Source organism: Rhinolophus sinicus, chromosome 16 (assembly GCF_057876585.1).
Source record: "Rhinolophus sinicus isolate RSI-liver-muscle chromosome 16, RSI-T2T, whole genome shotgun sequence".
Classification (NCBI taxonomy): Eukaryota; Metazoa; Chordata; class Mammalia; order Chiroptera; family Rhinolophidae; genus Rhinolophus; species Rhinolophus sinicus.
Genome location: NC_142516.1, coordinates 26,744 through 40,439, shown reverse-complemented (window position 1 = coordinate 40,439; position 13,696 = coordinate 26,744). Strand labels below are relative to the sequence as shown.

Here is a 13,696-nt window from a genome sequence, read left to right as displayed (position 1 = left end):
AATCCTCTCTGGTTCCCACCATCTGCCATGTGCACTTACTCCATTGCACCTGGTGCCCAGTGGGGTCAGATCGGGTTCCCAGTGCACCTCTCCCTGGCTGTGCCAGCTCCCAGGGGAGTGTGTCCAGAGGGGCCTCTGCCCATAAGGGGCATCTGTCCCCCCAGCTTTCTAGATACCGGTCCACAAATTAGTGGGTTTGAGGCTGGAGGTGCCTCACATTTTGTGGGATACTTGAGACACCCTGTCCACCCCACCATCCCGACCGCTTGGGTGACAAAGGTCTGTGCTGTCTCTGTCTTTGGGGGTGACCGTTTGGCTCTGGGAGGGCTGCATCCTCTGCACTCTGTGTGGAGGGGCCTCTGGCTTCCTGGCCTGAGCTGTAAGGAGGCTGGTTGGTGTGTCTCACTATTTAGACCTCACTGTCCTTGTACAGATGATGTATCCTGGAATGGGAAAAACGTCTACATTTAATTGTGTTATAGAGCTCTTGTGACAACTAGCTGTTTTCTTGGTAAACCATCTCGTGCGTTCTCTACAGTTATTACTAATTCTGTTAATTTGTAATGTCAGTGTGAAACCAGTTTGTGTTTGTGGTAAGATGTTTTGTAGGTCTGGATGGTGTTACTAGTTTGTAGTATCTTATCGGGTAGAATAAATTAAATGCTTATATAAATTAAACAGAATCCAAAGTAACCCATAGGCTTTTCAGGATCAAATGATCTGGTGAAATATTTGATATTAAAACTGGTTTTAGTTTGGTTTTATCACATAGTCATGTCTTTGAAAGTTATTAACGTAAAATATATATTTAAGTGGGTTTATAAAAATAAGTTTGTCATCTGTGCTACAAAATGTGTCAAGAAAACAGCTTCGGTAATAAGTGATTTTGAAATCTCAAATTTTTAACTAATATATAAAATAGATACAATGACAATAAAAGATATTTAGGTAAACTTTTTAGCAATAATTATATTGTATATATACATTGAAAATGTTTTTTACCAGTCTTTGGTAAGTTGAATCTTTGAAGTTTTTTTATCTAAATTAATGATGGATATGTATTGAATGTCTAGACTATTTCCAAATAGAAAATAATGAAACAGTACTGAAGATAGATTTATCAATTTTTGCTATTTATTGTAGATGAACTAAATATATTGGTGTATTAGTAAAGACGTCTTCTGCCACATTAAAATTTTTGTATGTGCTATGGGGAATATTATTTTTAGAAATTATTAAATATGTTCATAATTGCATCCATCTCAAGAATCCTGGTATTCCTGCACAATTGCTTACTTTTCACTGCTGATTAAGATGGTCATTTGGATTGTTTAGGCCTCTGCTACTGTGAACAGTGCAGCTGTGATGTATCAGTTTATCAGTTTTTGTTTGAACAGCTCTTAAATTTTTTTTTGGGGGGGGTCTATTTCTGTAAGTGGATTTGTTGAAACACATGGGAATCTTTTATGGGGTGGACATGCCAAACTGTAGTACCCCGAGGCCACACCATTTTACATTTTCAGAAGGAATGTTTAAGGGTTCTGATTTCTCGACATTGTTGCTGCCATTTGTGTTAGTTTTCTCCATTATGGCCATTCTGGTACATGTGAAGGGGGATCACACTGTGGCTTTAATTTGCATTTGCATCAGGACCGAGGATGTGGGACATCTTCCTGTGCCTGTTGACCATGTGTGTGTCTAATGTGGAGAAGGTTCTATTCAGGTCATTTACAAATTTTAGTTGTCTTTTTGTTCATGAGTTTTAGAAATTCTTTACTCTGGATAACAGACTCTTGTCAGGTATATAATATTTTTCCATTTGATGGGTTGCCTCCACTTTCTGGATAGCTCCTTTTGATACACACACGTTTTTAATTTGGAGGATGTCCAATTTACCTATTTGCTGCTGTTGCTTGTATGTGTTATCAAATCTAAAAAAACATTGCTAATCGAAGGTTACAGAAATGTATCTCCATGTTTTTTTCGAGAATTTATACTTTTACCTCCTATATTTAAGCCCTTCATCTATTTCCAGTTAATTTTTTATGTGGTGTGAGGTTAGAGTCCAGTTTCATTTCTCTTCATGTGTATGGCCAGCTGTGTAGCACATTTGTTGGAAATACCCTTCTTTACACAATTTAATGTTGTCTGCCCTTTATCAAAAATCAATGGATTTTGACCCTTGAACAACAACAACAACAAAATCAATGGATTTTAAATCTTTACATTTTACTGTATGTAAGAGATATACAATTAAAAAAGTTTATGTTTGGAAAAAAGATCACTGGACTTAGATGACAGGGAGCTGCCGTAAGCCCTGCCATCACCCTGTGAGTGGGCTCGCCCGTCTGTGGACCTGGCAATGGTCCTGCAGGTCTCCCGGGAGTGAGGCACCACCCTGCACGAGCACTGAAACCGTGGCTGAGTTCTTATTTGACATCAACAACATGTTATATCAGCGTGGCCTGTATCCACTTGAAAACTTTACTCTAGTACAGAAATGTGGGCTCACCTTGACTCTAACTACTCATTCAGAGCTCATGGAATACCTAAATAACGTGGGACAACTAAAAGTTGGATTATACAAGAGTTCAGTTAAGAAAGCAGTGGCAGTCCTCTCAAATATTGAAAGGGTCCTTGAAAGACGGTAATTTGATATAGTGACAAGACTGCCAAAGATGACAGTACACTCAGAGAAAAGGCTCAGAAAGCTCTCCAAGATGAAATCCTTTCTGTGATCAGACAGATCACAGCTACAGTGATATTCCTGTCATTGTCGGAAGTTTCTTGTTCCTTTGACCTCCTGATTTACACAAATATTATATTGTGCCTGAAAAATGGGAAGAGACAGGACCACAGTTGATCACCAATTGTGAGCAAGTCTGTCTTCCTGCCTCACTACCACAATCCACAGAGTAAATAGCATGGTGGCCCACAGAATCCCTGCTAATGACTGTAGATGAGAAGAGAACAATAACATAATCCTCAAATGTGCTTCTCCTGAAACCAAGTCAACTGTAGTTTATATATTTTATTGCTTAACTGTTATGCGGGGGAGAAGTTAACATACTTGACTGTACCATGAATGATTTTTCCATTTTTGGGGGTAGCAGTTTGAATTCCAGTGCTTTTGACACAATTTGTTGCAGTGTTCAAAAAAGGGACCCAGCATATTATTTGTCTTGTAATGTCAATTCCTTGAAGGTGGTAACTGTAGATAAAAAAATTTTGGTATAAAGCTAAATGCCTTCTCAAATCATACCTTTCTGTCAAGTAGCTTGACCCAGAATACAGGTAGGGAGTTATTTTAATATGAAACACAGCAAAAGAAGTCTGAACACTCAGAATCTTTGTTCATGTCCTAAAATATCTGGTAATACATAAATAACAAAATATTGCTATCATGTCCTTTTACCATTTATTTCATTTTTATAGTAACCATACTGAAAAAATCTCCAATTGGGTTGTAATTTATATCAGTTACACTTACAAAACTAATATTTCTACTGCTTAAATTCTGGTAATAGGGCACTCTTAAAAATATCTTTCTAGGGGTGGCTGGTTAGCTCAGCTCACTAGATTAGGTTATTAAGGTTATCTGCAGATTTTCCTGAATAGAATAACCAAGATTCCACCCAATGCTATAAGGACTATTTGGATCACTCTGTTTGTCCAGGACCCTGTGTGTGCAAGCTATTCTGGCCCACGCTGGTAATTTCAGCCTCGGTTCGGACTCAGAACTGCATTAGAATCAGTCTTCATTTTAAATACCTGTGAAAGGGAGATAATCATTGTCTCTGCCTCAATTGGAAAATAGGAGTAGTAGGTGAGATGGGACCTGTGAGGGCCTAAAACAGATTGATCTCAAAGAGAATGTAGTCCCAGGGGCCTGGATTCTCATTTTAAGGCTAGTGGGCAGGGAAATGCTCTCTGCTGCCATCTGGTGTGCATTTTGGAATTAACACCCTGTGCAGGTCACCGGGAAAAGTTATTCTCTGCTGCCATCTTGTGTGCATTTTGGGAATAACAACTGAGTGGAGGTCAGGATAAGCTCTTCTTTCCAAAGGCTTCTGAGTCAAGGTGTCAGACCCAGGGCTGTGCCCCAGGTGCAGTCTTCTGTGCCCTGGGAGCTGCCCGTTGGAATGTGGAGTCCTGGAGGTGAAACCAAGCACAGGGCTTGTCACACCTGAATTAACTGCCTTCCTACCTGTCTCTTACCTATGCCGCCTTAGGCCACCCTCCCCTCTTGGCTCCTGAGCATCCCCAGGGCCGCTTTTGAATTAACAGTGCGCCTAGGCAGCCTCTGTAAGTCACCACATCTGGGAGCAGAGGGGTGCAAACCAAAGGTTTATTTTGCTTGTAAAAGAGGCAGCCCAGGAGGGCCAGACCAAAAGTAACCTAGGTCTGAGAGCTGAAAGGTTGGGTATGGAAAGACCACAGGGAGGCCAAACGAGTTCCGGGCTCGTGCTGCCTGCACTGCTCAGCCATTAGACCTACTAGGAGCTGGGTCATAGAATAAGCGTTTATGATCAGAGCTCCGGTGGTCTGAGAAGGCAGCCGGTTAACACCTCCAAAAACTGCCATAACATTCTCAGACCAGCCTGGCATATTTAAGGGGAAACCTCTGCGTTCTTCTAGAGGCCACCTGATGGTTCCAGGGGTCTGCATGGAGCCTTCCTTCTTGCGATGTTGTTCTCCAATGTGGTCACCAACCAGGGGCAGTGATGAGAGTAACCTGGAAGGAATGCTAGGCCATAAAAGATTGTGATCAGTAAGTACAGGGACACAAGTTTCAGGGTAATTATCTAAAGCAGGGAACCAGGACAGGGGACATCCTAAGCTCAGGAATTGGGACTGGACATTCCAAGCCCTAACCGCAGGGGGGGAGGTTGACGAATTGTTAAGCTCTAGGGCAGGGAGAGGCGAGGCCTCTTTTGTGGGGGTCCCAACCGGGCCCTGTTTAAATTCCCCCATCTTATGTTCATTTTATTTCTATAAAATCAGTAAGGTTAGATTAGAGAGGAAACAAATAACTATATTATAAAGACAATTTTTAAATCTAGGGATACGGGTGACAAGGGGTCTTGCTACTTCCTCCTTAGAGGGCGTAGTCCCTGCCTCCGGCTAACAGAGTTCTTTGCTATTCAGTTACAGCGGGGAGGGGACTATGGATGAACTGTCCTCTGGTTAAGCGGCTACTGGCCTGGCTTGTCATCCTCGGGAGGGACCAGTTGGAACCCTGGCGGATGGCCATCTGGAGATGAAAACTGCTTTGTTTCAGATGACACAAACTTGTCTGTTTGAAGAGGAGCTTAAGGTCTTCAGTTGGCTCACAGGAACAGGAGTGACAGTCTTCCTTCTGGGGGCGTCCTGTGGAGACTTAAATGAAACAAATTTGATTTGAGGGACGTGGACCCAGCCACCAATTCTCTGAAGCTCAACAACAGCTGTGGGTCTCGGGACAACTGCAAAGGGTCCGTTTCATTTCTGAGCTAACTGATCTGTTAGAGACTCCTCCCCCTCCAGGCTTTCAGTAGTATTTGGCCTCCTGGCTTTCTGGGGCTACAATATGTAGAGGGGTTGGCCTGGGGGAGGTACTGGTCCCCCATATTTCCTAAGCGTCTGCTGAACCTCTCCCAAGTTAACACAGGACGTAACAGAATTGAGGTCACAACCTAAAGCAATGGCAGCAATTACAGCCAGGGCCTAGAGGTCTTCTCAGAAAACTTTTCCAGAGCCCCTTTTTTTTTTTTTTTTTTTTTTTTTAATTTTATTGGGGAAGGGGAACAGGACTTTATTGGGGAACAGTGTGTACTTCCAGGACTTTTTTCCAAGTCAAGTTGTTGTCCTTTCAATCTTTTTTTTTTTTTTTTTTTTTTTTTTTTAAAGATTTTATTGGGGAAGGGGAACAGGACTTTATTGGGGAACAATGGTCAAATTGTTGTTCTTTCAATCTTAGTTGTGGGGGGTTCTGTTCAGCTTCAAGTTGTTGTTCTTTCAGTCTTAGTTGTGGAGGGCGCAGCTCAGCTCCAGGTCCAGTTGCCGTTGCTAGTTGCAGGGGGCACAGCCCACCATCCCTTGCGGGAGTCGAACCGGCAACCATGTGGTTGAGAGGACAGGTTCCAACCAACTGAGCCATCCGGGAGCTCAGCGGCAGCTCAGCTCAAGGTGCCGTGTTCAATTTTAGTTGCAGGGGGTGCTGCCCACCATCCCTTGCAGGAGTCGAGGAATTGAACTGGCAACCTTGTGGTTGAGAGCCCACGCTCCAACCAACTGAGCCATCCGGGAGGCAGCTCAGCTCAAGGTGCCGTGTTCAATCTTAGTTGCAGGGGGCAGAGCCCACCATCCCTTGCGGGACTCGAGGAATTGAACCGGCAACCTTGTGGTTGAGAGCCCACTGGCCCATGTGGGAATCGAACCGGCAGCCTTCGGAGTTAGGAGCACGGAGCTCTAACCGCCTGAGCCACCGGGCCGGCCCCTGTCCTTTCAATCTTAGTTGAGGAGGGTGCAGCTCAGCTCCAGGTCCAGTTGCTATTGCTAGTTGCGGGGAGCGCAGCCCACCATCCCTTGCGGGAGTCGAGGAATCGAACTGGCAACCTTGTGGTTGAGAGGACACACTCCAACCAACTGAGCCATCCGGGAGGCTCAGCGGCAACTCAGCTCAAGGTTCTGTGTTCAATTTTAGTTGCAGGGGGCGCTGCCCACCATCCATTGAGGGACTTGAGGAATTGAACTGGCAACCTTGTGATTGAGAGCCTTCTGGCCCACGTGGGAATCAAACCGGCAGCCTTTGGAGTAGGAGCATGGAGTTCTAACCACCTGAGCCACCGGGCTGGCCCTCCAGAGCCCTTTTTAAGTCTGATTCGTTCATTTTATATTTTCTCTCAGGTATAGACCATTGGTAAGGAACAGTCTGAGTAAAATGAGCCCAAGTCTAGGGGCTGTTTTTATCTTTATAACCAAGCAGATTTTAGAGGAAGAAATGGGTCTAGAGTGAGCAGTCAAGACAGAGTAAATGGCTCCCATATCAACCAGGGAATTAACAGGCTTACCTGCCACGTCAAGGGTCACCCGCATTTCCTCCTCTGTGATGAGCATGAGCTGTTTCTTCTTGGGAGCCACTGGGCACTTTAGGTTCCTCAGTCAATTACAGCCATTTGTAAGGAAGGTGTTGGTCCCTGCTTCCTTCAGAACAGCGGACAATCCCTCCTCCAGTGCCCTTCAGTTTGCACAGTGGGAATGGCTGCTTTGCAGGATTCTAGCACGCCTTACCTCAGTGGCCTGGGCTTCCACGTCCAAAGCAGGCTCCTTTTCCTTTCTGGGGCTGCCTGGGTGGCCCTGAGGTGGCCCTGGCCTTGGCCTGTCTATTAACTGCAGCCAAAAATGTGGCCTGCCTCTGGCCTCATCTACAGTGTCAGTGTTCCTTTCTTTCCTCCTTTTCCCTGTCGTGGTTGTTAAAGACAAATAAACAAATCCCCTGTCCTTCTTTTAGGATCTGAGCCTCTATCAGGAATGTAACAGTGGACCAGAACCATTGTATTACCTTGCCAGGTTAGGAAAACAAGCTTCCTTATATTGGTCTATATGTGACACCGAGGAGAACATGTGAACTCCAGCAGTCCTGAAATACACAAGTTTGCATAACTATTAGCAAAAGTCAGTTCTTAGATTTAATTTTCCTGAGTAATTGAAGATCTAATTAAGAATATAAACATAGAAAATTATTTTGATGATACAGAAAATCTTCGCTTTTCAGACAGAAAACTTTTCTATAATATCAGTAGCAGACCACTAGTCTAACAAACTTTGTTTTATTTAGCAGAGAGAGAAAACTTAACTAATTTTGTACTGTCTTACTTTTGATACTTAAATTTCTTTAAGTCACATGTAGTTTAACCATATATAAAATGTCTTCAAGATTTCTCTTCACAAACCTTCTATAACTTTCCCAGTCCCTCTTGGTTTGTGTCCTCTCACTTATTCAGAAATAATCATACTTAGGACAAACTCCTTTCTTTTCCTTCAAAAATATATTTTTATACCTTATGCATTTTTTGGAAACATACATCATTTCCTTACATATTAATGAAAATCCATAACCTTCAGAGCCTTAATTTTTACTGACAACTAAAAGCAAGTATTCAACATTTCCATTAGCAAATCCATAAACACATTTTGCAACCTTTAGAAGTATAGGTTTTTGTTAGCAATATATCTACCAATTTTTGAAAATTATATTTTAAAGAAAATTAAAGAACACATTTACTGACATCGTAAGTTAGCTTTCAGATATCCTGTGACAAGAAACCAAAAAATAGGTGAACTCAGACTCATCCGATAATTAATATTTCAGCATTTTGTTATTTTGAAATACCTAGATATTCAATACTTTTTATCATTTAACACAAGTTAGTAAAACTGAAATCTTTTTATTTATAGGTTTTTTTTTTGTTTGTTCTGTTTTTTTTTCAGTTGAGGAATATTGGAGAACAGTGTTTTTTCTCAAGACCCATCGCTACAAGTCAAGTCATTTTCAATGTAGTTGTGGAGGGCGCAGCTCAGCTCCAGGTCAAGTCACTGCTTTCAATCCAGTTGTGGAGGACGCAGCTCACTGGCCCACGGGGGAATCAAACCAGCGACCTTGTTGCTATGAGCACTGCACTCCAACCACTGAGCCAACCAGTCGCCTAAAACTGAAATCTTAAGTTACCAACAGATGCTGAGAAACCTCGTCCAAGCATGCACACTCTGTTACTACTGAAAAGTTTTATCTGTTAACATTTTATTAGTTCTTAAGTTTAGGAGATTTCAAAGGTAATTATTACCCAAGCTATTTTTGGACAAATTTTGTGACTGAGATAACAGGAATTTATTTTTGTAAACCCAGGCAAAAGATACCATATTTAATGTTAACCTAAAAAAAAAAAAAAATCTAACTAAAAGTTAAACTAGTGTTAGTATCAAATATTTTAGTATCAAGTACTCTAGTTAGTTTTTAGTATTTAAATTTATAAGTGCTTAATCTTTTTTTTTAAGCCAATCAATTACAAACTGGCAATACATCTGGAGGCAAAAACATTATATATAAAATGTACAAACACACATATCACAGATAATATACATATGAACAGAATCATTAACAATTGCAGAGAGGTCCTAAGATCTTACAGTTACCCTTAAAATGTCAAAGATGCTGGAACAAAGGGTGGGAGGTCTGGCTTGAGAATTAGCCACTTGGTTTTAAAAGTGTCTTTTTTTGCTTCAGTTACCTCAGCCTCAGCATTCCTGTTCATGAGTGGATTAGGAGATGGGTGGAGTCCCCTTTTTGCTGAACTATCAGTTTAGTTCCATTCTTTTCAGAGTCTATCATAAAGGCATACATAAGAAATTTCACCCTGTTTCTCAGATCTCTAACGGAAGAATTCCAATTGCAAAATAGTGTAATTTAATGAACTATCAAGCAACCAGCATTCTCCAGAATCTAATGTATACATTGGCCAAACATCACTGTAATAGAACATTAATTTCTTTTTGGTCAATGGCTTATAGCTGTACTTTTGCGAATGTCCTAATATTTTACGCAATGGGCTCCCAGCTGGGATTGAAACCTTACATCCTATGTTTGAGCTTGAACAAATACAGCTACACTTGATATACACTCACACACACACACATACACACACACACACACACAGACAGAGCCAAGTATTTCCTGAATCAGACAGACAAAAACCAGAAAAACTAACTTTGGATCCGAATACCAAAACCGAAACCTGGCCAGGCACCAAATTGGGATGCGACATCGTCTTAATCCATATACATGGTCCGTTGACCATCAGACAATCAGCTAGTGAGCGAATACGGAAAACCAAGTGTGGCCCTAAGGCCACCCAATGCCCAAAGACTGAAACCGAGCATGGTGGCTTTCACAGTGCCGACCACAGGCGTGCTTTCAAGACCAGAGGAAGCCTGCAACCAGAGCCCCTTACTGGTGGGGTATTACGCCTTGCTGGATGTTGCAACCTCACCTATTGACGCCAATGGGTCAGTATGACCCCTAGATGGCCCTCAAAGAGGAGCCCCAGATGTTGAGTGTAAAGTCCTCTGTCTGCGCATGCCAGAGCCACCCCGATTTCCAAACCAGAAATTAGAGGCAGGAAACAGAGCCAACGCTTATTCTATCCCAAATGTGCAGAAAAGGCGTCCATGACGGGCAGGCCCTGGCACAAACCCCACCTCCACGAGCAAAATATCTCGGCAGAGGTCGGTCCTGCACCAAGGAATCTGCCCAGTCCCAGGCAGCCCCCGAGACCCTCCTCAAGCCGAGACTTACCGGAGGAGCCCCGAGGCCGTCCCATCTGGGTGGCCAGAAACTGAAACCGGAGGCAAACAAGTCCGGGGCTCGTGCTGCCTGCATCGCTCAGCCAATAGACCGACACAGGAGTTGGGTCATAGAATAAGCATTTATTATCAGAGCACCGGTGGCCTGAGAAGGCAGCGGGTTAACACCTCCAAAAACTGCCATGACATTCTCAGACCAGCCTGGGATATTTATGGGGAAATCTGGGCATTCCTCCAGAAGCTATGTGATGGTTCCGGGGGTCTGCATGGAGGCTTCCCTTTGGCGACGTGGCTCTCCAATGTGTTCACCATCCAGGAGCAGTGACTGGAAAGAATGCTGGGCCTTAAATATTGTAATCGGCGAGCACAGGGCACTGTGACTAGTAAGCAAGCGTAAGTTTCAGGGTAATTATCTAAAGCATGTAACTGGGACAGAGGGATCTCCTAAGCTCAGGAACGGGACATTCCAAGCCCAAACCTCCGGGAGGGGGTTGGTCATCTGTTAAGCTCTAGGACAGGGAGAGGTGAGGCCTCTTTTGTGGTGTCCCAATCTGGGCATGTTTCAGAGAGACTACAGAGAGGCCTGCAGGGTCCAGACTGCAGCCCCCTGGGACAGCTGGGGAAGCAGGGGGCCTAAAGGCACACAAGGAAGACCTGGGAAAACAGTGCAGAGTCAGCCAAGGACACCCCGAGAGATCCCACATCCACAGGCCACACACTCAGTCGGCAACTGTGGGCTGGCAGCAGCTCAGCACCCCACACCCTACACCGTGCTTCTATTTCTGTCCCCGTCTGACCTTCTCCTTTGGTCTCTGTCAGCATCTCTTTGACTAGGTTAAAGATATTCATGAAACATCTGCTCTATCACACCCCCCTGCAGTGACACTATGAAGCCCCTAAGGAACCTTATCTCATCCCTAGCTCCGGATGCCTTATTTACCATTTCTATCTGCCCACCTTTCCTGTACCTGGGGTCTCTGACTCTCTCCTGTGTGTGGTGTTCCCCTATGTATGTATTAAATCTGCTTATTTTCCCTTGCTTATCTGTCTTATGTCTATGTGATTATCAGAGCAGCCAAAAGGAACTTGATGGTAGAGGAAAGTTTCTTCCTCCTTCACATAAGCAAGTAATCAGATAGTTAACAAAAGGTGAGATTTGGGAGTAGATCTATATCACTGCATCATAAAATAAGATTCAACAATTACTTTATAAACTAACTTATTAGTGATACATGTTAGCTAGCATCCCTAGGTAGACAGGGAGGCCCCTGGTGGAATAAACAAAAGACAGCCATAATCCTAAAACTCCAGGTTTTGAAATCACTCCTTTGCTCCAGGACGTAATATAACAAGGCCTTTAGATTAATCATAAAATTCTTTTTGGCCTGACAAACGCAACAGATCTGATACATAAAAGTGGATTACTTTCCTAATTCCTTTAGGATGGGCAAGCAGCACAAACATGGTAGAGAAATTAGATTAGAAGGCATTAGAAGGTGCCAGTTCCCTTCTTCAAACAGCTCCCCTTTCCCAAACAGGCAAGGGAAGATATAAAAGTAAGGGCTTTTGCCTCCGTCACGGGGCCACCCCCATTCGGGACCCCCTCCCGCTCGGGAGCTCTGACTCTTTGCTTGCAATAAAGTCTCCTCTTTTTAAAACTCTCTACCTCTCCTGGGTCCGTGTTTCCATTCTTGGGTCTCACGAGACACGATCCCGGCCTACACCCAGAAACTGCCGGCAGATCCAACATCATCTACATTAATTGGGGAATCACAGGAAAATATTCCTCCATCATTAGGACTGAGTGATTAGATAAATGAAATATAGAAGAATTTACCAATTTAACTTCTAGATGTGAAACTTTCATAGTTTCAAAGGTGGGTAAGAAGAGGACTAAAACTTGCCTTTGGGACCATTGATTTAAAGCTGGTTGTTAAGAAACAAGACTCAGAAAGAACCTTTGATCCACCCCACCCCCATTTCTTGCCTAAGAGATTCAGATGGAAAGACCTGGTTTAGGAAGGGAAACTTGGCGTAAACTCCTTAGCATAAGGCGGGAAGACGCCCAGTGGATACTGCTGACCACCCTTCCCCCGTATCCCATTATTTTCTGAGTTGCAACAATTTACCTTCCATGAGTGTGCCACTCTTCCTAAATTACCTGCAAAGCACCCAATCTTGACAAGTATGTGAATTCCTCATGCACATATATTAAAATTTGATGTATGTCATTAATCTCATTTTGTTCATTTGATGATTAGCTCAGCTAGAAGAAGTTGTTACCATAGGCAGAGCGAACAGTGCCTCAGGGAGAGAGGGGAGGAAAGGAATGAAGACGTGAGGCAAAACAAGGAAAAGAGAGGAGATGAGATTATTCCTAAGAAATGGTGCAGCTACAGCTAATTGGAGTGGGTTAAAACACTATTAGCATTCCTGGCAGGGGAGGCAGGCTGTGGTGGGATCCCAGGGTTTGGCCTGTGCACTGGGGCTGAAGGGGCCTTGGGGACTCCACTCCAGGTGCAGCATCTGCAGGGGGAGCTGAACACCAGGCTCCTGGGGCAGCTTTGCTGGAACAGGCTCCCCCCTGCACGGCTGTGGTAGCTGGACCTGTCCGGTGGGTTGGGGTACAGTCCCTCAGCTTTTCCCTGGCATAAGGGGTCTCATCCAAGGCTGGGGCCACTCTCAGGTCCAGAGTGCTGGCCTGGTGTGGGAACTTCAGTCTCGTGGGGGCCTAAAGGCATATATGGAAGACCTGGGAAAACAGTGCAGAGGCAGCCAAGGACACCCCGAGAGATCCCAAACCCACAGGTCACGCACACAGCGACCTTGGGCTGGTAGCAGCTCAGCACCCCACACCCAACATTCTTTCTCTATTTCTGCCCCTGTCGGACCTCCTTTAGTGTCTGTCAACATCTGTCTGTCTGACTAGGTTCAAGATATTTATGAAACATTTCCTCTTGTCACCCCTCTGCAGTGACACTTTCAAGCCCCCAAGGGACCTTACTTCATTCCTAGCTTGGCATGTCATAGCTACATAGGTTCCCTTTCTAATTCCCTACCAACCTTGTATGTGGGGTCTCTCACTCTCTCCTGTGTGCGGGGTTCCCATGTGTATGTATTAAATCTGCTTATTTTCTCTTGGCTAATCAGTCTCATGTCTGTTTGATTATCAGAGCAGCCAGGAGAAACCTTGAGGGTAGAAGACAGTTTGTTCCTTTCCTCCACCTGAGCAAGTCACCTAAGCAGGGTAGTTAATAAAAGGTGAAATTTGGGATTGTATCAACATCACTGCCTCATGAAATAAGATCCAACAATTTAACTAACTTATTCTCCGGATTGAATGATTAGATCAATG

The 13,696-nt window shown here is 43.9% G+C and overlaps 1 pseudogene; it reads left to right on the top strand.

Annotated features, from left to right (window-relative positions):
* The first annotated feature begins 1,061 nt into the window (after nucleotides 1-1,061).
* On the top strand, nucleotides 1,062-3,211 carry LOC148754927 (mitotic spindle assembly checkpoint protein MAD2A pseudogene; annotated as a pseudogene).
* Nucleotides 3,212-13,696: the final 10,485 nt, after the last annotated feature.